Consider the following 23,044-nt stretch of genomic DNA (forward strand, 5'->3'; position numbering starts at 1 on the left):
TTTCCCAAAGCCTGTCATCAATCATTAATCCTTTTCTATAAGCCTTTTGAACACAAGCAAGCACTTCACTCCATTTATCCTCGGACAAGCCCTCCTTGAACTCAGCCAAATTATAAAATCCTTTTGCTGTATTTTGCTGTATTTTGCTGAGAGGATTCGAGGTCCCTGTTGGGGTGCCACTTGTGGGTGGTCTCTCTAAAGGGAGACCTGAGACCCTGGAGAGAACCAACCTTTATAGAAAGAAAAGGAGACAGCCTGGGGGACAAGCAGAAGTTTACTCCTCTGACACTATTTGACAATCACAAAGGAAAGAAGTAAGGCTTTTATACAGGTAGGAAACCAGCTTAGTTATTCTGGCTATTGTTTTTCTGATTTTAACCTCTGGAGTTAACCAGTGACTTTAAGTGACTCATAAAAACTACAGGCAAATTTACAAGACCCCCGTTTCCATTCACCAATCCCATACATCAAAGAGCACACCGCAGCCCTCTTCTTATCAGATGGTATCAAGACAGCAGGGCAACTTCAGCAGAAATCAAGCCCACCGGCCCACCACAAATATCACAGATGTGCATAGTGAGTCATATCTCTCTCACCACCTGTAGAGTCATTGGGTAATGGTCCTCTGATCCTGGGCAATGGTAAATAAGAAAACTAGGAAAACCTGTTTTTCTCCCATGAAACTTTTTCAATGTCTCTTAAAGTTTCCTGGAGTTCTTTTAACAAACAGACTTGTGGAATTTCCCAGAAATGACTTCTTAATTTTCTTAGTTATCAAACTTCTTGTGATCAATTCTTACAACTAGATAGTTAAATTCTACAATTTCCCACAACACTTTAGATACAAAAGACACGTTAGACACCCACAACTCCAGTATGAACCCTGCATATTTTTACAAACCCTACATACTCCCCTAGTATACTTTATCTCATGACTACATTAGTTCTAATACCTAGTACAGTGTAAATGTTATATGAGTTATTGTACTAAATAGTTTGGAAAAAATGACAAAAATGTCAGTATTTGTTCAGTAAAATGAAATTTTTTATTATTAGAAATAATTTTGATTTGCAGTTTGTTGATTCTATGGATGGCAGAACCCTTGGACTTGGAAGCATGCCTTATTTTACTATCATTTCTGTGACCTTCTTTTATATGGAAATTAAATGACTTTTATTAACTCTGTAATTATAGAGATTTCATTCATTAATTTCCCTGTAGCATCTTTAATACTTCTGATATTTTATCTCATTAATTATATAAATGAAAAGTTTATTTTCTTCTGTCCAAGACAAATGCAGTTTCTTTTTTAAACACAAAAAATTATATCTTTTAAAATTTTGAATAAAATTTAAAAAATACCCATTTCTTGCTCTCAAGTAAAGAGAGACATAAAATTTTATCACTAAAGTTTGTGTACAGCTCACAACAGTAATTTTTCTCTTCTTTATTGACTCCTGTACATGGTGTGTTCTCTATTAAATCCTGTTATAGAAACCCTTCTGTTGAGATTCCATTGGTAACCTTTCTTTAGATTAAAAATAGGTAAATACAGTAAATTTTAAATCCTAAGAAAACAAAATCCATTTGTAGTTGTGTTTTTCATGGATAGAAATTCATGTATTTGCTCCTCTACAATTTCACTCTTACTATTTCATACATTACTTAGCAGGCATTCTGTGCACATACCAAAATTACTCAGGTATTTCACATAGCAGGTGATGTCGTTTTTGGTTTGCTTTCTTCTATGGAAATAAAAGTGATTTTTCAAATACATTGGCTATATATATCAAGTAAAATAGTTTCTCTTATTGACTGTACCATTTGTACTGTACATTCTATTTTCTCTATATAGTCATTTACAGCCAAAATTAGATTATTTTCTTTTCAATCCTTTTATTTTGTTGAAATTTTTACATAGAGCATCTAGGATCTCCTATAACACTGTAGATAAAATCAGCAAGTAAGAACATATTTTTCATGGTGACAAGCAGACATGAACGTATTTTAGTATTTTGTTCTTCACTGTAATATTTTCCAGCTTATATTACAAAACATCTCTTACAACTGACACTAATGGGCACCCGTATGGATTAGGAATGTAGAAATTATTCCTCTCCCATTTAATTTTCTTTCTTCTCAGTTATCTCTTTTTTAATATTACAAGGGGTGAGGACATCATACAATGGATGTTTAAATAAGAAATATTGGAGGAAAGGCATATTGTATCAATCCCTCTCAAACTATCCCACTTGCTTTGAACATAGTATTTCATTTTGCTTAGCACTTTCTGAGGAAGTTCTGAAAGTCCCTGCTCTTTCTGGTCTTATGAGATGTGACAAAAAAATATGGTGAATATTGCTGCTGGATAGAGGCAGAAGGGAGAGATTTCAAATATGTTCTCCATTTTCCCAGTACCCAGCTCCATTACCTTTTAAGATCTGTCTCTATCTCTAGTGACTTTACTATTTTAGGGAACAGAAACACTTTGAAGCATTTTTATCAGCCAGGGACTTCTGCATTAATCTCTGGTCCCCACCTGCCCAATGCGTGACTCAATGTTGAAGAACAACTGAAGACAGAATTAAGAGAAAGTGTGAACTGGCATGGCCAATGCTCCTTTGGCAAAAGGCCCTGGCCTATCTCTTCCACTGAATTTTATTATTATTCATCAATCAGGCTAAAGGTGAATGTATAGATGTGCAGTGCATTAAATTACTATGGGAACCATTGTAGACAAGGCATTGAAGAGAAGTCAAAGCATTTTCAAATTAGAAATAAGATAGACAAAATATGTGGTTGTAATTAGAGGATTGTCCTTCAAGCTATGAAGGCACTGATTGTGTGAATGGAGTTTGGGTGATTACTCTGACCTCAGCCAAGGATGTTACCTCATATTAGCCCCACAGTTTCATAGGCCATTACTCTGGCCTCAGCTGTGGCCTCTAGCGGGGAGGTCAGGTTAACCTGTGAGCTTCCACAGTGGTCATGAGGTGCTTCTGTGAGTCATGTAGCTTTAGTCAGACCTACTTCTTAAAGTAAGTCAATCCAGGGATTTAACATTTTGCAGCCTGCACTGCTTACAGCATAATCAATACTGAGGGTTCTGGCAAGTATCATACTTGCTGTACAGCACCATCTGTACACATTAAAATTTTAAACTGTCCTTAGGTGCTTTCTACATCATAAAGCAGAAAATTTCCTTTGTTAAAAAGGATAAAATCCTAAAATCTTAAGCAATTTTTATATAGTCACCTAACAAACACTTGCAGATCTAGTCATTTTTATTGAGAGATAATTTTATGGAAGTAATAATTATATGAGGAAGACAATCATGAAAATTTTTACTACTTTTTTAGAGAAAAAATTTATGAGACATCAACTGCTAAATAAGAAATTGCATAGTTTTTTGCCTATCTTCAAATCATCAATAAATTTTGGTGAAGTACACTAGTACACTAAATATGAAATTTTTGGAAATTATGTTACTGGAAAAAAGCCTGTAGATACAATCTTGATATCACAAGTGTTTCATAAAGAAAAAGCTCAGGAATGAGTAAACATGATCTATACTAGTGCAGGTAAGCAAGCTAAAGGTGAGTTTCTCATTAAACAATAGCAGAATTAAACTAGAAAGCAGACAGTTCAAATTCTCAGCAAATGCATTAAATATTAGTTACTAATTTCCTCAAGGCCTTCATGACATCTTTATTCCTCAGAGCATAGAACATAGATCATAGGATTGAACATCGGGGTGATGATGGTATAGAAAAGAGATAGAAATTTATCATGCTTGAAAAATATTTGGATTTGGCTCTGAAATAGGTAATGATTCCAAATGAAAAGAACAAAGCTACAACTATGACATGAGAGGAGCGGTGGAGAAGGCTTTGACTTGCCCTGTGGCTGAGGACAACTTCAGGATGCAGGAGATGATTTTACTGTAGGAACTGAATATGAGTAGAAAAGGGACCATGATAAACACCAGAACAACTAAAAAGACTAACATCTCATCTATGAAAGTTTCTTCACAGGCCAGCTTGAGTAAGGGTAGGATGTCTCAGAAGAAGTGATTGATTTGCTTGGATCCACAAAATGGCAGGGAGAAAATCTGACAAGTCTGCCCTATCGCAACTGGAATTGCATTGATCCAGAAGGCGGCCACTAGTTGGCTACAGAGCTTGGGGTTCATGATGAGGGGGTACTGCAGAGGGTGGCAGATGGCCACGTAGAAGTCGTAGGCCATCGCAGTCAAAAGAAAACACTCTATGTTTCCAAATGTAAGAAAAAAATCACATCTGTGTAGGACAGGCAACCATAGCAATATTTCTTTTCAGTGTCCAAAGATCTATGAGCATTCGAGGGAGAGTGACAGATACATAGCAGATTTCTAAGAAAGAAAAATTACTAAAGAAAATATACATGGGAGTGTGAAGTGCTGGGTCTAGCCTGGTGGTGAGAATGCTGATTCCATTTCCTAACAGGATGATCACATAGATAAGGGAAAATATCAGAAAAAGGAACTTTTGGAGATTGGGAATATCAGAAAATCCCCAAAGAATTAATTCCATTATTGAAGTGAAATTGGATTCTTGTGGCATTTTTTAGTTTTTCATCTGTAAAAATAGGAAGATATGTCATTTATATTCTTTGACATATTATCCAGTCGTATGGATGAAAGGGTTCCTCGAGAATTATCATATAAAGTTCTAATATGGACTCAAATTCCATTAGAGGATCAAAGAGCACAACTGAGTTGTAAGAGTTATGACTTCTACATTCTAAAAATATAATGTATTTAATATCTTTTGTAAATTTTCATTTGAGTAACAATGCTATGACCTAGAATAATACATTTTCAATTCTTTCTGTCCAATGCTGGAACCAAATAAGTCTTTTTATGCACATCAACAGAATACTGAAGCAGCAATATTTTTTACTGCATTTTCTCAATAGTATTTCCACCATCAAAATTTTAAGTGTAACTTTTGGTAATGAATAAACTATACCTCACATGGCTTTTCAGGTACATTGTGTGCTTCCCTTACCTGTAAGCCAGCTATAGATGTACCATCACTGCATGCACAGAAACTTGAAATTGTATTTGGCTTTCACTGACCTATCATAATAACTTAATCAGCATTGTAATCATGCATTATAATTCAAGATCATTTATCTACCACATCTCATAATGCAGCAATGGTTGGTAATGTCTTGGCCTGTTGGATATTTAATAAAAATGAAAATATTAACATTTTGGACTGTTGATATGATTCTGGTAACTATGCTTAGGAAATCTATCCTCAAGTGTCTTGCTGTCTGCCTTTGCTTATTCTCACTTTTAAAATAAATTCTCACTATTATTAATATGTCTGACATGAATCACATGTAAGTCAAACTACACAAAGACAATTTAATATAATACAGGATGATTGGACAGTTTCCAAAAAGATCCAAATCACAGAATATCTTTTTATCTAGAGAATATATGAGCTTGTATATTGGCAGCGTACAGATAACACAACAGATGCTCAGTAACTTTTTCCTAGGTAATGAGTTTTAACTGAAGTTTTCTCTGAGCCATTGTTATGAATATCAAGTATTTATTATAACATGTTCTTTTTATTTCTGAAATTATTCTCTTGAGTTTTAATGGACATATCTTATTTTCCCCATTTGATGTGTGATGGATAAAGAAGAAAGCATGAAAGAGTTTACATAATTTTTTGCTAACACACATACATGCCAGGATTTTAACTTAGGGTTTATATTATTTTCCTAGATATATATTTGATTTTTATAAAGAGTATTTCATATTTGTTTGACTTAAAAAAATTTTAAATATCCAGACTTTATGTAAAGAGTTCTTGTGAAAGTCAATGAATCTAAACAAAATACTCATTTTTTATTCTCTTATTTAGTTTATTGTATGGGTTTGTCATATTCTACACTTATCATCTTCATTTGAGGTTAACGAACTTTCAAAGTTCAGTATCATAGCTCCACAGTCCCTTCATAGTTTTGTTTAGTAGGTTCATAAAGAATAGAAATTACTCCTTGTAACTTTACATTAAATATCACCTCCATCTTTACTACATTAGACATTGTCTCTAGAAAACATGCTTTTTAGATTTAAGGCAAGCATTAGAAAATGCTATCACACCATTATCTATGTTCAAATTTGAAGAAAAAACATGAAAAATCACAATCATATAATTATAAAATCTTATAAGATGCAATAATGTTATAAAAGCTTCAATACCTATTCATGTAGAGAAAACAGAGTTGAAGTGATAGTTACTACACAAAAGGAAGTTAGATAATTGCTTATTTATTACCATTTTTTTCATTACATGCAATATTTTGTGAATTCTTCTCAAAAAATATGAAGTGTGTTAAAGTTCTTTAAACTTCTTTTTAAAAAATGTAAATCTTTACTTTTAATATGTAAATGTTTTGAAGACAATATTACTTAATAAAAGAGTTTCATGCATTACATCCTTAAGATAAAATCTTATAGAATATTTTCAATAGCAATATGCTTTTTAAAACAACAGAAATTATGTATAATTATTGAATGGTAAAAAAAGGCAATCTTGTAATTTATAAGTGCATATTTATGGATAACAAGCAAGTATTGATATTCTATATTATACTTTTAAAAAGGGATGTAACACCTTTCTTTAAAAATAAATAATTACAATATGCTAGAATAAAATGTAAACTTTAATGCAAAGATTAAAATACAGATTTTTATAGCTTATTTTGATCAGCATTTTATATTTCTTCATTTCATTTTAAAATTAACTTGGGAGTCCGAGGAAAAAAAGACAACTAAGATAGGTAAATTTCAGTTTTTGAAAATTGTTGTTGTTCTTATTGTCATTAACTCATTTTTAGTAAGAAAGTGTCTTTTCTAAAATTATGATTCAGAAAAAAATTATGGTTTAGCTTCCCTTTAAATAGCATGCATCACTGTACATAATGGGCCACAGAAGTTATTAAAAACATAGACAAAACAATATTTTATCATTCAGGAGGATTTATTACAAATAAAATTATAGCTGCTTGGTTGGTAGATTGTTATCACCAAATATGTTATACATATGTAGCTTTCCATAATCTTAAAGTTATATCCCATTTGTTTCAGTTTAATCCATTATAGGAAAGTAAAAAATAAATTTGCAAAATGAGTGTATAAATTGTGAGCTTAAAGCTTTCCATTTCAGCATTTGTCAATTATTGAATCTGAGTTTTGGAGTATGCTAGAAATTATAGAAAATATCAATACAAAAATCCTAGCAGCATAAAACAATTCATATTTACTCTCTTGGATTTAGATATAGTTCCTTTTCTCCCCCTCAACCACAGCAATTGAAATATACATGTCCATAAAAAGCATTAATTCTTCTCAAAGCATTACTTTCTCTTTAAATAAGAATATCTCACTTTTCCTTCTGTTTCTGTTGCTTTTGCATGTGACATCTTAATATTTAACTCTATACTCCTGCAAAACATCATTTCCATTTGTTGTCCCAAGTACTCTCTTGCCAACAGTCACCCTAGGGCTGGCATTCAGGTCCCCTGACCACTCACCCCATGACCCCACCAAATCTTGCAGAAGGCAAGGATGCTATGGAGAACACATTAATATTTCACTCTAACAGTAGTCACTGGGGAACAAACAGCCAGATCCCAAGCTGTGCATGTGATGCCCGTTACCTTTCTTAATGTTCCTCCCTTGTCTCCTCTACCCAGGCTTTGAAATTAGAGAAGCAAGGTTTTGCTCACTGTAACACATGCATGCTTCACATATTGACACATTTCTTTTTTAGCCTAACTTATACTAGCTAAAGAAGTAATGAACTTTTATCATGAACAACATGCATGATATTGCAATATACATCTCCAGTTTTGTTAATTATAAAAACTTCATACTTGAAATACAGAATGCTAATGACACCTCTACAGAGTAGGCTCTCATTTCCAGCCTACTTTCTTGGTTCTGCTTACACTTGGATGCTTTCTAGTAGTCAGGAACATTTATATTATAAATCCCTTTGTAGCATCTTATAGCATTGTACCACTTCAGTTTGTTTCCAGCCCAGAGTTTAAATACACTTCTTCCTTATTGCCACTGACACATACTGTGCACTGTAAAATCATTGTACAGAAACCTTTCTGTTGAGGTTCCATTGGAAATCTTTCTTCAAATTAAAAAGTAGATAAAAAAGTTGTTTTAAATCTGAAGGAAGCAAACTCAATGTACAGATGCCTTTAACATATAAAAGTTCTATAGTTATTCAATAAATATGGCCCAAGACCTGGTCATGCTTATTACTCCTTTATTTTTCCCAGGAGAAGTTATCCAACCCTGATGTTCTCACCACGGAACTCCATCCAAAGCCAGCCCTCACTCATTCTGAGTTTAACACAGGCTCTCTGAGGTTCCTGAGCTGGCGTGGAAGACAAGGTCCTCCTTCCTCAGTCCTAAGTAGCTAAGATTAGAACAGTGTGCCAGCAATCCCACCAGCTACATGGGTTACTCTTCAATATCTGATGTCTTATTTTTTAAATGATAATAAGAAAAGAACAATAATGTCCTGTGATATTTAGAGAAAATATAGTGACATAACTTACTAGACCATGTATCCTGCATTTTTTTTAGTAAAGACTAAAATGCCATTAGCGACTACTGCAGTAATAGAGCAATCTGATATACACAAGGTTTGCTGAAAAGTTAATTCCTTATTTTGAATGGAACCTCTCCTAGTATTACTCTACTTTCAAAAAGTCTAGTACAAAGTTAACAAATATATAAGTACAGTCAATTTCTATTAAGATAGAAATTAAAGTAGTAGCTGTATTTCTAAGTATTGACAAGATTTGATTGAGAAAATAAATCATTATATGTTATACAATAGCATTTTTTCAAGGCCATAATGAGATTTTTATTTCTAAGAATATATAACTCCAGGACAAAGGTTAGGGTAATAAAATTATAGAAAAATTATAAAAGTGTGTTTCTTCTGGGGGCATAGTTTGGTTTGCCTCATAAATGTACTTTAAAAAGCCACCACTGAGATAGGCCCATGCAGGAGGTACTGACTTGTCCTGGTGTTGAGGATAACTTGAGGATGGTGAGATGTTTTTTTTCCTGTGGGTGTCAAGCATCATCACAGAAGGGATCAGCACAAATAGCATGACACTTGTGCTAACCAGTGTCTCACTCACAAAAGTACCTCATCAGCGTAGCCTTAGTATTCAGAGAATGTTGCACAAGAAGGCATTGATTTTCACCGATCCATCAAACAACATGGGCAAAATCTGCCATCTATTCCATATCTGATGCCAAACTCTTTTGACAAGAGAGTCCATAGTTAGCTTGACAAAAAGCTTGAGGTCTCTAATGGAAGGCACTGGGCACAGACACCAGAGGTGCCCTGGGTGTCACAGGTTCACTGTCCAGAGGAAACCCACATCTTTCAAGGCTAAGGACAGAGCACAAGTACACAGCACAAGCAAGGAAACAAAACACTTGATTGCTGAGTTCATAAGGTCGTGAATGTGTAAGAATATGAAATGTAAAAGATAGTCAATGAGAAAAATTCATGGAGTATGAACTGCCCAGCTGATCCTGGGTATGAAAGCATTGACATAGGTCCCATTCTTCCCAGGATTCTGACATAGATTAGAAAATATTTTAAAACATCAGAGATTGAAAATATCACAAAATCACCAAAAGAGAAATTTCTTTCTTGAAGTGAGTTTTATTTCTTCTCATTAGATTTTATGTGTAAAAAGAGAAAAATAGGTAGTTATTCTTTTGGCTTATTTTCCATCAACTAGAGATGTTTGAGAAATTAGCATATAAAATTTGTTCTCTGCATTGGTATTCTACCATTTTGAATTCTAGATCAAATAGTGCACGGGAAGTCTCACAGTGAAAAAGTGATAAATTTTAAATACATTAAAATAATTATAACAGTGAAATAATAAAACTTTTTTATAGCATTATACATATTAGAGATATAAGATATTGTATAAAACTAGATATATAAATATATGTAAATATTTTTTCTTTACCGGGGGATAAAAGAGAGTACCTTGCTGTTTAAGATCGTACATCAATACTCAGATAAGAGAAAAAGGATTAACCTGCAAAATGAGATCAGGGATATTCAAAAGTGTCAAAATTCTACACTGACTATATATTTTAAGAAAAATATCTAAAACCAAGATCATTTTACATAATATTATTTGATAATCATGTTATAAATTGGCAATTTATAGTTATGCAGGAAATATCAGGATATTTCTGAATATATTTGGAATGCTGCACGATCAGCAAATTATTTCTAATGCAGCACATCAGCAAATTATTTCTGTATTTTCAAGTCTTTACCCCATGCTGGTAACTTGGTAGCTTTCTCAGGGCCAAAATGATGTCCTTGTTTCTCAGCGAGTAGATGATGGGATCCAGAGTTGGGATCAAAATAGTGTAGAAAACAGAGAGGAGCTTTTCCATGTCTTCAGCCTGCCTTGGTTTAGGGTGTAAATAAGTGATGCTGGCTGTTCCATAGAATAAGACCACAACTGTCAAGTGAGAGGAGCAGGTGGAGAAGGCTTTGGCCCTCCCGCCCACCAAGGGCATTCTCAGAATACTGGAGAAGATTCTACCATAGGAGATGATGATCAGCAGAAAGGGAAAAGTGACAAACACTACTACCACCACATAGACTGCTGTCTCATTCGCAAATGTGTCCCCACAAGCCAGCTTGAGTACTGCGGGGATGTCAGAAAAGAAGTGCTCAATTATGTTAGACCCACAAAAGGGCAAAGAGAAAATCTGGCAGGTTTGTCCAATCATAACAGGAACCATACTGATCCAGGAGGCGGCCACGAGCTGCACGCAGAACTTGTAGTTCATGATCAGGGCTTAATGCAGGGGGTGGCAGATGGCCAAGTAGGGGTCATAGGCCATCACAGTCAGCAGGAGGCACTCTGTGCCTCCCAGCATGAGGACGAAGCACATTAGCGTAGCACAGGCAACCATGGAAATGTTTCCTTTTTGGGTACAAAGGTCCATGAGCACTCTCGGGATCGTGACTGTTACCTAACAGATTTCCACAAGGGAAAAGTTGCTAAGGAAAAATACATAGGCATCTGAAGAGCGGGGTCAACTTTTTCTATTAGTATTATAAGGTTATTGCACATCAGAATTGTCAGATACATCAGTAAAAACATTCCAAAGAGGGTCCACTGAAGGTTGGGAACATCAGTAAACCCCAAGACAACAAATCCCACCAGTGTAGTGGTATTTGATATTTTTGTCACCGTTTGCATATCATCTGTAGATATGGTGTATTCAGGCTGGTCAATTCATTTGTATTTGAAAGAACATGCCCTGCTCTGTTACATTATTGGGTCTGTAGATATACTTACTTGATCTATTATGCTATTTCTAATTTTCATTGCTTCTTCTATGTCATGAGATTTGAAACTTCAAAGTTGAAGTGGCATGCGGTTAAGTTTCATTCAAGAGATAAAATCTAACACTTTATTACATTTTGCTGTAATGATAACCAATAACATTGAGAAATGCACATTATTACTGATCTTTAGAGCACAGAGACCAATATCATCTCCTTCTTTTCCCCTTAATTAGAATTAGTTTACAGTTTTTTTTCTCAGCTTTGCCCAGGTTATTGTTTTTCTCTGTATTGATAATTGTATTCCATCTTCTTTACTTTTCAAGGTCATTCTCTGGAAGCTTTTCCTTAATTCTTAGTAAAAAGTGGATTTTATGTCCTCCTTTAGAAGTCCAGTGGAAGCAATTTTCCTAAATTTGTTCTGCATTACAAAGCAAATAAATGCATGATTACTGTTTTTCTATAAGCACCTCTCTTATCCAGTACACCAAATATTAAATCTACTAAGCTCAGAATAATAATGACTTTCTCTAGTAACACCTCCTTTCCCCTGAACAATAAATATTAACTAAACTTGAACTTAATGAAAAATATGACTAATTCATCATACTATTCTTCTATGTCCTGTCTTCTTTTGTTGTTTCCATTGTTATATACTTTCCTTTCAATCAAATGCAGCTTTGCTCTATATTCTTTTCTAATATTGTCCTATTAAAGTGCAAGTTTGATTTAACCCGATAGTGGTATACACTGGCCCTTCTAGTTGCCAAAGTACATAATGGCAACTAAAAAGAAAACATACCTTGATTGTACTTGTTTCCCTTTCCCAAGCCCTAATCCTCCCATTGTGGTTCTCCTAGCCCCCTTCCCATTGGCAAGATATCTATGTGCCTGTCTTCTCTGCCCATCCTTTCTGGTGCTCTGTTTGTACTTTGCCTTGTTCAAATGAGACATATTGCAAATTGATAATATCAATATGAAAAAAACGAGGAAAGGGATTTCTAGAAGGAATAAAAGAGAGGGAGACAAAAGGAAGAAATTTTTAAAAGAGAATCCAGCTATCTTGCATACATACACCCACTCCCCAAGATGGTTGTAAAATGCATATACTGCAAACATGTGCTAATGAAAATATAAAAATGAATAAAACTCAAAGAAAAATCAAAACATTCTTGCTCTTTTATATTGTCATTATCCAATGTGAAGTATTCTACAGTGCTTTAAAATTTTTATGGCTTGCTACATTTTCTTAATGCTTCTTCTACAACATTCCAAGTCTGCATTTTCCTGTCTTCTCAACTCCACTACACTTACCTACTCTTGGATTTAATCATCTGATCCTTTTGACTTGATATCCTGATGAATAGAACTGTTCAGAAAAATTCTCTTCTATTTCTCTCTTTCAATTACTATTAGTTTTCAAATTTATCTCATTTAAATCACTCCTATTACTAACATAATTAAGAAAATTTGAAACATACCTTATTTTTATTTAACTTTGAAATTAAGAAATTCATCAGATCCATGAATTATATGAGCTAACTCATTTTCAGGTAAGGAACTGAGTTTTATTAATTTGAAATCATCCTTAAAGAAAATAGTTTCATATTTCTAGCAGAGCTCACCTTCACAAATTCACATTAAGCAGTGCAAGAAGTTTTAAGAAATATTTCATGGATAAATCCATAAGCTCATTTTCCCAGGAAGTCACTTGAATGCTACAATAACTGTGCTTTTTAAAAAAACTATGCCTGTTCTTAAATAGGAACAGTCACACTCACCCAAGGGACCTTCTATTCTTGTGCATCAGTGGAACTTCCAGAAGTGTCTATTTGGCATTTATTCTGGTCCATTATTGAGAGCTACTTTTTCAATAGAGCCTTCATTGCCTTTTTCCTCTATGTGCTGTCACCTCCCTCAGTGTAGGGTGAGTTTGCTGGGAGTGAAAAAGCAGTTGTCTACATTTCAAAAAAATTTTAAATTTCTTACTATTGGATTCAGGGCCTTTACTAAGTGAAAGGTAGTTTCCTCATTTAATTTTGTTCCCACAACTCATCCAGATGCAGGTCATTTGAAAAACCTTCTACATGTTTTATACCATACACATGCTACACTGGGTGTCAGCAGTATTTGTGGTGAAAACCCTTTTCAGAATTGTTATATTTTGCACTTAAATTGTTTATGGAAATATAAGCATGTCGCACTTCCTATAATATCTAGGTCTTTTGTATTCATATATGGCTTCTCTTTAAGGTTGAATCTGACTTTCTGATTGAAAACACAAGTCACCTGGATAATGCCATTTAAGCAAGGACAGAAAACAAAGAGGAATCTTTCCTCTAAGATGCCATCCCCTATTGAACTATTTCTGGGTCTGTAGGCAGATAGGAATCTGGAGCATATGTTTCTGAAGTCATCACGTACCTATCCACAACTGTGTATTATAGGGTTATGTTCATATGTTCACAGTCAGATGAGACTGTTTACATTCACTTATTTGTTAACACAACAATGCATCATTTTTGTTTTATGATATTATTTCTTGTTACAAAACACTTTAAATGTGAAAATTGCTATCAATATGTATGAATTTATTGTATTTTGATTGATTCACTTTCTGGTTTAAATTTCCATCTGTCTTATTTTTCTTTAATTTCAAAGAATTCCTTTTGTATTTCTCAATTGTAAGTCTTTTATTGATCTATTCTTCCCTTTAATTGGTACATATATTTTTTATTATGAAATATCATTGTCTCTCTTGCAGGGTAATTTCGCTAGATAAATAATTATATCCTGACAGAGTTTTGTTTTCTCTCTCTTTGAGCACTTTGAAGATGGAACTATATTCATTTCTTTCTTAAGTAAATCCTAATGAGAAAACTACATTAACCAAGTTTTGTTGCCTTCACATCTACTGTAAACAGTATGGAAAAGTGAATGAATTTTTAAAATCCTATCATTTTTGTGTAATGAATACACCTCTATGGGAACTGCAGGTAACCAATATGAAAAATTTACTGTAAGTTCCCATGACTCTCTTTGCACCTTTTGTAATGAAAGACGATTACAGAGATGCTCTCATAAACTCAAGGCTATAATTAGTTGTTCATGTCTTAAAAGATATAATCATCTTTGAGTTATCCTTTTCTTTATCACCATATTTTCTTTATATTCTTTTTATATGAAAGCGTAGGTCCACAACTTTTGCGTTAATAGAGATTGCCTTACTATGACTGAACAGACTCAATGCATGCATGAAAAATATTGTTCTAATACTAGAGTTGTGAATATAATACACATTATATTCATGAAGATTCATTACGTTGAGTTTAATATTCAGATTTCCAAGTTACCAAGAATTACATTGTAGATCCATTAGGTAAACAAATATCTACTTTTCTTCCTTATCACATATTTGATCAAGTTTAGGATAGGATATATTATTAAATGGAAAATTTATCAAAAATTAACTTTATTCTGCAGTTATAATGTTTTTCAAGTTCAAGTGTGTCCACGTGATCATAGGCGTCTGAAGAGCAGGGTCAACTTTTTCTATTAGTATTATAAGGTTATTGCACATCAGAATTGTCAGATACATCAGTAAAAACATTCCAAAGAGGATCCACTGAAGGTTGGGAACATCAGAAAACCCCAAGACAACGAATTCCACCAGTGTAGTGGTATTTGATATTTCTGTTCCCATTAGCATATCTTCTGTAGATATGGATATGGTGTATTCAGGCTAGCCAATTCATTTGTATTTGAAATGACATGCCCTGTTGTGTTACCTTACTTGGGTCTGCAGATATACTTACTTGCTCTCTTATGCTATTTCTAATTTTCATTGTTTTTTCTATGACATGAGATTTGAAACTTCACAAATAAAGTGGCATGCAATTAACTTTCATTCAAGAGATAAAATCTAACACTTTCTTGCACTTGGCTGTCATGATACCCAAGAGTACTGAGAAATGCACATTATTACCAGCCTTTAGAACACATAGAGCAATATTATCTCCTTCTTTTGACCTTAATTAGAATTAGTTTACAGGTTTTTTCTCTTATTTGCCAAGTTATCATTTTTCTCTGTATTGATAATTTTATTCCATCTTCTTTACTTTCAAGGCCTTTTTCTGGAATCTTTTGTTTAATTCTTAGTAAAAATTGTGTTTTACATCCTTTAGCAGTCCAGTGGAAGCAATTTTCCTAAATCCATTCTGCATTACAAAGCATATATGTGCATGATTGCTGCCTTTCCATATCCACCTCTCCCATCCAATGTAGCAAATATTAAATCTATTAAACTCAGAATAATAATGACTTTCTCTAGTAACACCTCCTTTCCCATGAATGATAAATATTAACTAAACTTGAACTGAATGAAAAGCATTACTAATTCATCGTACTGTTCTTCTATGTCCTGTCTTCTCTTTTATTGTTTCCATTCTTATATACTTTCCTTTTAGTCAAATGCAACTTATTTTCTCTATATTCTTTTTCTAATAATGTCCTCTTACAGTGTAAGTTTGATTAAACTTGACTATAAATAGTGACATACCCTGGCCATTGTAGTTGTCAAAGTACAGAAATGGAACTAGAAATTGAAGCATATCTTCATTGTACTCTTTCTCTTTCCTCCATCCAAATCCTCTCATCCAAGTTCTCTTCAACCCCTTCCCATTTGCAAGATAACTATGTCTTTGGTTTGTAATATTCATATTTTATTGTGCTATTCATTTGTGCTTTGCCTTGCTCAAGAGAGAGAGAGTGTAAATTAATAATATCAATATGTATAAATGAGGAAGGAAATTTATAGAAGGAGAAAGGGAGGTGGGATATAAGAAGTGGATTAAGAAAAAAGAATCCAGCTGTGTTGTGTACATGTACACACTTCTCAAGATGGTTGTAAAATGCTCATTCTGCAAATGCATGCTAATTAAAAATTTAAAATCAAGTAAAAATCTAAGAAAAATTAAAACAAAATCTCACTCTTTTATATTAACATTATTCAATATGAAGCATTCTATGCTACTTTAAAATTTCTTAATTAATGCATTTTCTTAATGTTTGTTTTCCAAATTTCCAGAAGTCTGTATTTTCCTTTCTGCTCAGACCCGCTATACCTGTTCATTTGATGACAACATTTGTCTCATATAAATTATTTCAATTATTAATATAATTAACAATACTTGACACATACCAAATTTTATTTAACTTTATAAATAAATTTAATAGATTCATGATTATATAAAATAATATGCTTTCAGATAAAGAATTCAAATTTTTGTGCTTTTTTTGTTTTATTAATTTGAAACCATCCTTAACCAAAATAGTCTCATATTTCTACCACAGCTCACCTTCACAAATTCACATTAAGCAGTCTAAGAAGGATTAAGTAATATTTTAACTGTAAATTTGCATGCTCTTTTTCTCAGGAAGTTGCTTGAAGGCTACAATACTTGTCCCCATTTTAAGAACTATTTCTATTCTTAATATCCTTAAATAGGAATAGTCCCTCTTACCCTGGGGACCATCTACTCTTGTGTATCAGTGTAACTTGCAGAAGACAATTTCTATTTGGCAATTGTTCTGGTTCATTACTGAGAGCTATTTTTTTTAATAGAAACTTCATTGCCTTGCTCCTCTCTTTGCTGTCAGCTCCCCCAATGTAGGGAGAGTTTGCTGGGAGTGATAAACCACTTGTTCACATTTCGGATAGAATTTGAAATTTCTTGCTATTGCATTCAGGCCCTTTAATAAGTAATATGTAGTTGCCTCATTTACTTTTATTCTCACAATTCATCCAGATCCAGGTTGTTAGAAAAATCTCCTTGTGTTTTGTAACATACACATGCTATGCTGCATGTCCACGGTATTTGTAGTGGTGAAAGCCTGCTGTTCTCATGGTAGAGTCATGAAGATAACACATATCATATTTGTGAAGATTTATTATGTTGAACTTAATACTCAGGTTTTCAAATTAACCTACAATTATTTTGTAGATAAATTAGGTAAACAAGTATCTACTTTTCTTTCTTGTCACATATTTACATCAACTTTAGGGTAGGATATTTTATCAAATAGAAAAATTTATTAAAAACTAACTCTATTCTGTGGTTCTAATTTCTTTCATGTTCAAGTGTGTCCTCATGTTCAGTGTGCCCATGTGTGGGCCTCTCTGTTATATGTCATTGTCCCTGTGCCTATTATAGAATTTAGTTATTTTCCTTAATATTCTCTTCTCAGCAATGACTGACCCACCCCATTCATGTTTTTAAGACCATTTTATTTTTGGCCCAATGCCCATCAGAGAACTAACAGAATGGTACATTATGACTATGCATAAAATATATTGTTTAAATCAATGTCATGTTGATGGAGAAACAGACTTAAAAACAAAGCAGATTTTCAAAACTAACAAAAAACAAAAACTCAGGTTACTCTTTTCTTAGGTTGATTGACAAATAGTGAAAATTGGATGATAGGCTTTAAGACATTTATTCCTTATGAATATTTTTTGTTTCTTCAGACAATTTAATGATTTCAGTTATGTTTCCTGCATTATTAGACTTTGCAAGCAGGACTATATTACAAAATAATTGAATTGCAGTGAATTAATCAATATTTCAATTTTAATTTCCATTGATATTCTCAGCCCAAAAAATGAAAAGTCAATTTTAGAGCAAAGGTGAGTATTTATATATGGTGTAAAAAAATGCTGTAATATAGTGAAGACTGCATCTCCATAGAGCAAAGATGCACCCATTATTTTCTTTAGTGTAGATCAAGACAAAAACATTTCTGCGGAGTCATTGTTAATGATTTTGTCACATACCATGTATATCAAGAGAGAAACATGGTAATATGTACAGAATATAGACAGGAGAAATATGCAGAGCAGCCTGCATTTGTTCAGGCATTCAGCTGTAGTTGCTTTTAGGGTTTGTATCTATCCCTGCCGACTCTAACATTTTAGGGAATGGAAACACTTTGAAGATTCATTACCATACTTTCCAATCTCCACAGTGTCATCTGTGGAGTCTAAATTTTTAAACTTTTCATAGGTATTCTCTAAGAAATGAAGAGGAATTTTCTTTCTTAAAAAAGGTAAAACATCTGAAAATATAAGAAATAGTTATATAGTTATTCAACCAATGTTCTCCAAGTACCATATCTAATACTTTTGACTGCAGCGATAACTTTAGGAAAATAATACCCATATAATGAAAGTAACAAAATATACATTTTTGTTTTTAGAGAAAAATGTATGAGACAACAACTAGGAGGTAAGCAACTGTACAGTTTTTCAAACATTCTCAAATCCCTAATTAATTTGTGAGTAGACAAGACCACAAAACATAAGATTTGTTGCAAATTTGTCTTTTATTGGCAAAATTCTGGTAAATACAACCTTAGTATGAAAAGCCCAGCATAAGAGAATAACCTCAAAAAGGAGGAAAAAGAATCATTAGTAGGGCAGGAAAGCAAACCACAAGAAAGATTCTTTTATACAATTACAGAATTAAATAAGAAACCAGAAAGTAAGTTCAAATCCTCAGCACATGTATTAAACTTTAGTTAGCAGTTTCTCCAAGGCAATTGTGACATCTTTATTCCTCAATGTGTAGATCATAGGGTTGAACATCAGGGTGAGAATAGTGTAGAAAAGAGAAAGAAGGTTATCCTTGCTGGAGAACTGTTTGGGTTTGGGTCAGAAATATGTAATGATTCCAGATGCAAAGAACAAAGCCACAACTATGACATGAGAGGAGCAGGTGGAGAACACTATGACTTGCCCTGTGCCTGAGGGAAACTTCAGGATGCTGGAAAAGATTTTACTGTGGGAACCGAGTATGAACAGAAAAGGGACCAAGATAAACACCACAGCAACTGAAAAGAACAACATCTCATTTATGAAAGGTTTTCCACAGGCCAGCTTGAGTAAGAGTGGGATGTCACAGAAGAAGTGATTGATTTGCCTGGAGCCACAAAATGGCAGGGAGAAAATAAGAAATGTCTGTCCTATGTGGACCAGCATTCCCATGAGCCAAGAGGCAGCCACCAGCTTCCTACAGAGTTTGGGGTTCATGATGAAGGGGTACTGCAGAGGGTGGCAGATGGCCATGTAGCAGTCATAGGCCATCACAGTCAGCAGGAGGCACTCTGTTCCTCCAAGAACAAGGAAAAAATACACCTGTGTAGCACAGGCAAACAAAGAAATATTGCCTTTCAGTATCTACAGGTTGGTTAGCATTCTAGGCAGGGTGTCAGACACATAGCAGCTTTCTAAGAAAGAAAAATTTCTGAGAAAAAATCATACATGGGAGTGTGAAGGGCTGGGTCCACCTTGGTTATGAGAATGATGAACCCATTTCTGAAAAGATGATCACATAGATGAAGAAAAATATCACAAAAAGAAACTTTTGTAGACTGGGAATATTAGAACCCCCCCCCCCCCAAAAAAAAAAAACCAAACTCTATCATTGAAGTGGAATTTACTTCTTGTGGCATTCTTTAGCTTTTCACCTGTGAAAGTAGAAAGATATGTCACATATTCTTTGACCAATTATCAATTTCTGCTGGATTAGGTGATGCTTGGACAATTAGAATACTGGTTTTCTAATCTACATTTAAATTCATTTTTTATAGCAGAGATTCAAAAGGCACAACTGAGGCATACTGAGGAATGTCTTCAAATTCAAAAACTATAACATTCATATCTATTGCAAGGTTTGATTTGAAAGATAGTTATATGACATAATTATACCATTTCCAATTTTTGTATTTGAACATGGAACCAAACTGCTCTTTTCTACTCATAGTAATAGAATTTTGAGGCAGAATCATTTACATCATATTTTCCCAGCAGTACATCTCTTTCAAATATTTAGGTGTCATTTTGGCAATGATTTACTATTTCGCCAGGCTTTTACAAGAATCATTTACAAGTAAGAACCCTGTAACACAGCTATAGCTCTACCATCCCCACTTTGACATCAAGTTGAAACTGCATTTGCCTTTCATTTACATACTATAAAAACACAAGCAATATTGTGATCATGCATTCCATTCCCAACACTTTTAATAACTACATTAAATCAAGAAGGAGATGTGTGATAGCTTTTTCTTTTAGCTCTCAGCTGGACAATAAAACCAACATCTCGAAAGGTCGGCACTGGTTGACCTGATTTCAGCAACTCTGTTTAGTTGATCTATGCCTGTGGGTTTTGCCATCTGCCATGAGTTATTCTGTTTTTAGCAATCGGGGACATCTGTGGCATAGCCTCTCTGCATCCCTGGGCTCACAGTGCTAAGCAGAGGCCTTGGGAGGCTGTTAGAGGGTGGGTGTGGATGGCAGCTCTCAGGCACAGCTCTGTCTGGTGAGGCTCTGTTTCTCTCCCCAGCCTTGCCCACTCCTGGGGGATCTTTTCCTCTCCCTCCACCTGGCTTCCTTGATGCTCCCCCTGAGCCTGCAGGTTCATGGTGAAGTCCACTGACTGCCAAGCCCTCCAGGCACAGAGTCACCCATGGCTCACACAGCCAAGCACACAGAGCAAGAGAGACCAGGGGAGGAGGGAGGGAGCAGTCCATCCAGGCAGACTGATCAAGTCCCTTCTGAGACATTAAAACCTCATTTGGAAAAGTAAAACTTAACCCTGATCTCATTCTGCCAATTAGGGGAAATAGAAACTCAACTTGAAAAACAGAATGGAGCTCAACATATCAGGCAGCACTGCCTCATTCCCTCTCCTGGGTTGCCCTTACCCAGGTCTCAGGTCTCCTAAACTCAAAGCCCCTCACACAGAACCCCAACACTCCAGGTCCTGGTTGGCTCTTGGACATAGGTCTAGGACCCTGGGAACCTGCCTGGCTAAGCCCATGGAAGAGGGAGGAGTGGCCTGGGACACTCTGTCCTGTAGCTTTAAGAGGGGCAAAGAGGGGACACTTTCCCCTTCCTGGAGGAATAGGACTGTGGGTGACACAGATGGAAATGCTCAGAGCAAAGTTATCCTGGGAGATGGAAACAGTCTGAGCTGCCTGGCCTCTCTCTTCCCCCTGGCAACAGGGTGCTTCTGTATGGGAAGGAAGCACTGGATAGTGGAAATCCAGCCCTGGCCACAGTTCTCAGAAAGGCAGCATGCCTGTCCCCTGGCCCCTTAGGATAGCCCCTTGCTATGATGTCCTGAGACATTGGGGAGGCACTGGAGGGGAGCCAACCAGAAAGAAGACCCCAAGCCCGGTCAGGGCACAGCAGTCCAGAGAGCTCTGGGGCCAGGATGCCTGGACACTCACACTGTGGGACAGGGGATTTCCAAGCCTTACTCTTTCGACCCTTTTCCAGAATGGGATCCCTTTGACTCTGAGCTAAATCCTGTGTTTTCAGATCCAATGATAGAACACAAGAACATGCTTTCAGGTATGAAATGAATTTCAAATGCTCTGCAGAGAACACTGGAGTCATGGGCTTTCTGACATTTGGAATTAGGGAATCTCTTAAACTGTAGTGAAGGTGCCAGCAAAACAATAAAAATAGAAGCTTATGTGGGTCCACATATCATCACTCCCAGCTCAGAGGAAGAGGCTTCCTAATTGATGTGCCACCTTTAGCAGTGCAGAGGAGGTGAGCCAAGCGAGCACAAGCAGCACCACCCCCTGTCAAAATAAGAAGACTTATAAACAAGCCTCAAAAACAGACTTCCAGATCACCTACAACAAGCCCAAAGGGAAATGAGATAGAACAATCTGCTACTCAACCACCTGGACTCCATGAACTAACAACAAAAGAGGATATGAAAAAATGAAATCAGAAATAATTTATCAGATAACAGCAGAGATTGTGCCCATAGTGCAAGACATGAATAATAAATCTAGAGTGGAGCTGAGGAACATGATGGAATCCCAACATAGGAAACAAATGGAATCCATAAAACAGATGCAAACAGATTTCCAAGGGACTAAAAACTCCATTGAAAGTCTACACAGCAGAATGAGCCAGTGTGAGGACAGAATTTCAGATATAGAAGATAAGATTGCAATTAGAGACCAGGAAAATAATTGCTTTAAAATTCTAAGGGGCCATGATAAATCAATCCAGCATCTGCTAGATGATGCAAAGAAGAATAACATTAGACTGATTGCAGTCAATGAAGAAACAGGAGAGAGTGCAGATGAAATAAAAAACTGTTCACAGAAGTGATGACAGAAATCTTCCCAAGAAGGGGAAAAGAACTTGACATACAGATAAGTGAGGCATATAGGACTCCAAATAGCCTTGATAAAAAAAAAAATTACACATAGGCATACAATAGTTAAGATTCCAGAAACCGAACAGAAGAACAAATTTTCACAAGCAGTTAGAGAAACGAAACAAATCACATAAAAGGAAAGCCCATCAGAATCACAGCAGACTTCTCAATGCAAACTCTCAAAGCAAGAAGAGCTTGGAGTGACATATTCCAAGGCCTAAGGGAAAACAGACTCCAAGCCAGATTGATGTACCCTGCAAAAATATCTTTCAAAATTGATGGACAAATAAGATACTTTCAAGACAAAAAGAACTTTAGGAACTTCATGAATACCAAATGAGCACTCCAAAAAATTTTATACAATG

The 23,044-nt window shown here is 35.1% G+C and overlaps 3 pseudogenes; all 3 read right to left on the bottom strand.

The window, feature by feature from the left end:
* Positions 1 to 3,666: 3,666 nt before the first annotated feature.
* LOC101699568 (olfactory receptor 10AG1-like) lies at positions 3,667 to 4,754 on the bottom strand (annotated as a pseudogene).
* A 5,623-nt stretch (positions 4,755 to 10,377) lies between these two features.
* LOC101702926 (olfactory receptor 10AG1-like) lies at positions 10,378 to 15,151 on the bottom strand (annotated as a pseudogene).
* A 3,849-nt stretch (positions 15,152 to 19,000) lies between these two features.
* On the bottom strand, positions 19,001 to 21,276 carry LOC101703280 (olfactory receptor 10AG1-like; annotated as a pseudogene).
* Positions 21,277 to 23,044: the final 1,768 nt, after the last annotated feature.

Source organism: Heterocephalus glaber, unplaced genomic scaffold (genome assembly GCF_053883595.1).
Source record: "Heterocephalus glaber isolate CG9 unplaced genomic scaffold, H.glaber_assembly_v1.0 deba00000896, whole genome shotgun sequence".
NCBI classification, from domain to species: Eukaryota; Metazoa; Chordata; class Mammalia; order Rodentia; family Bathyergidae; genus Heterocephalus; species Heterocephalus glaber.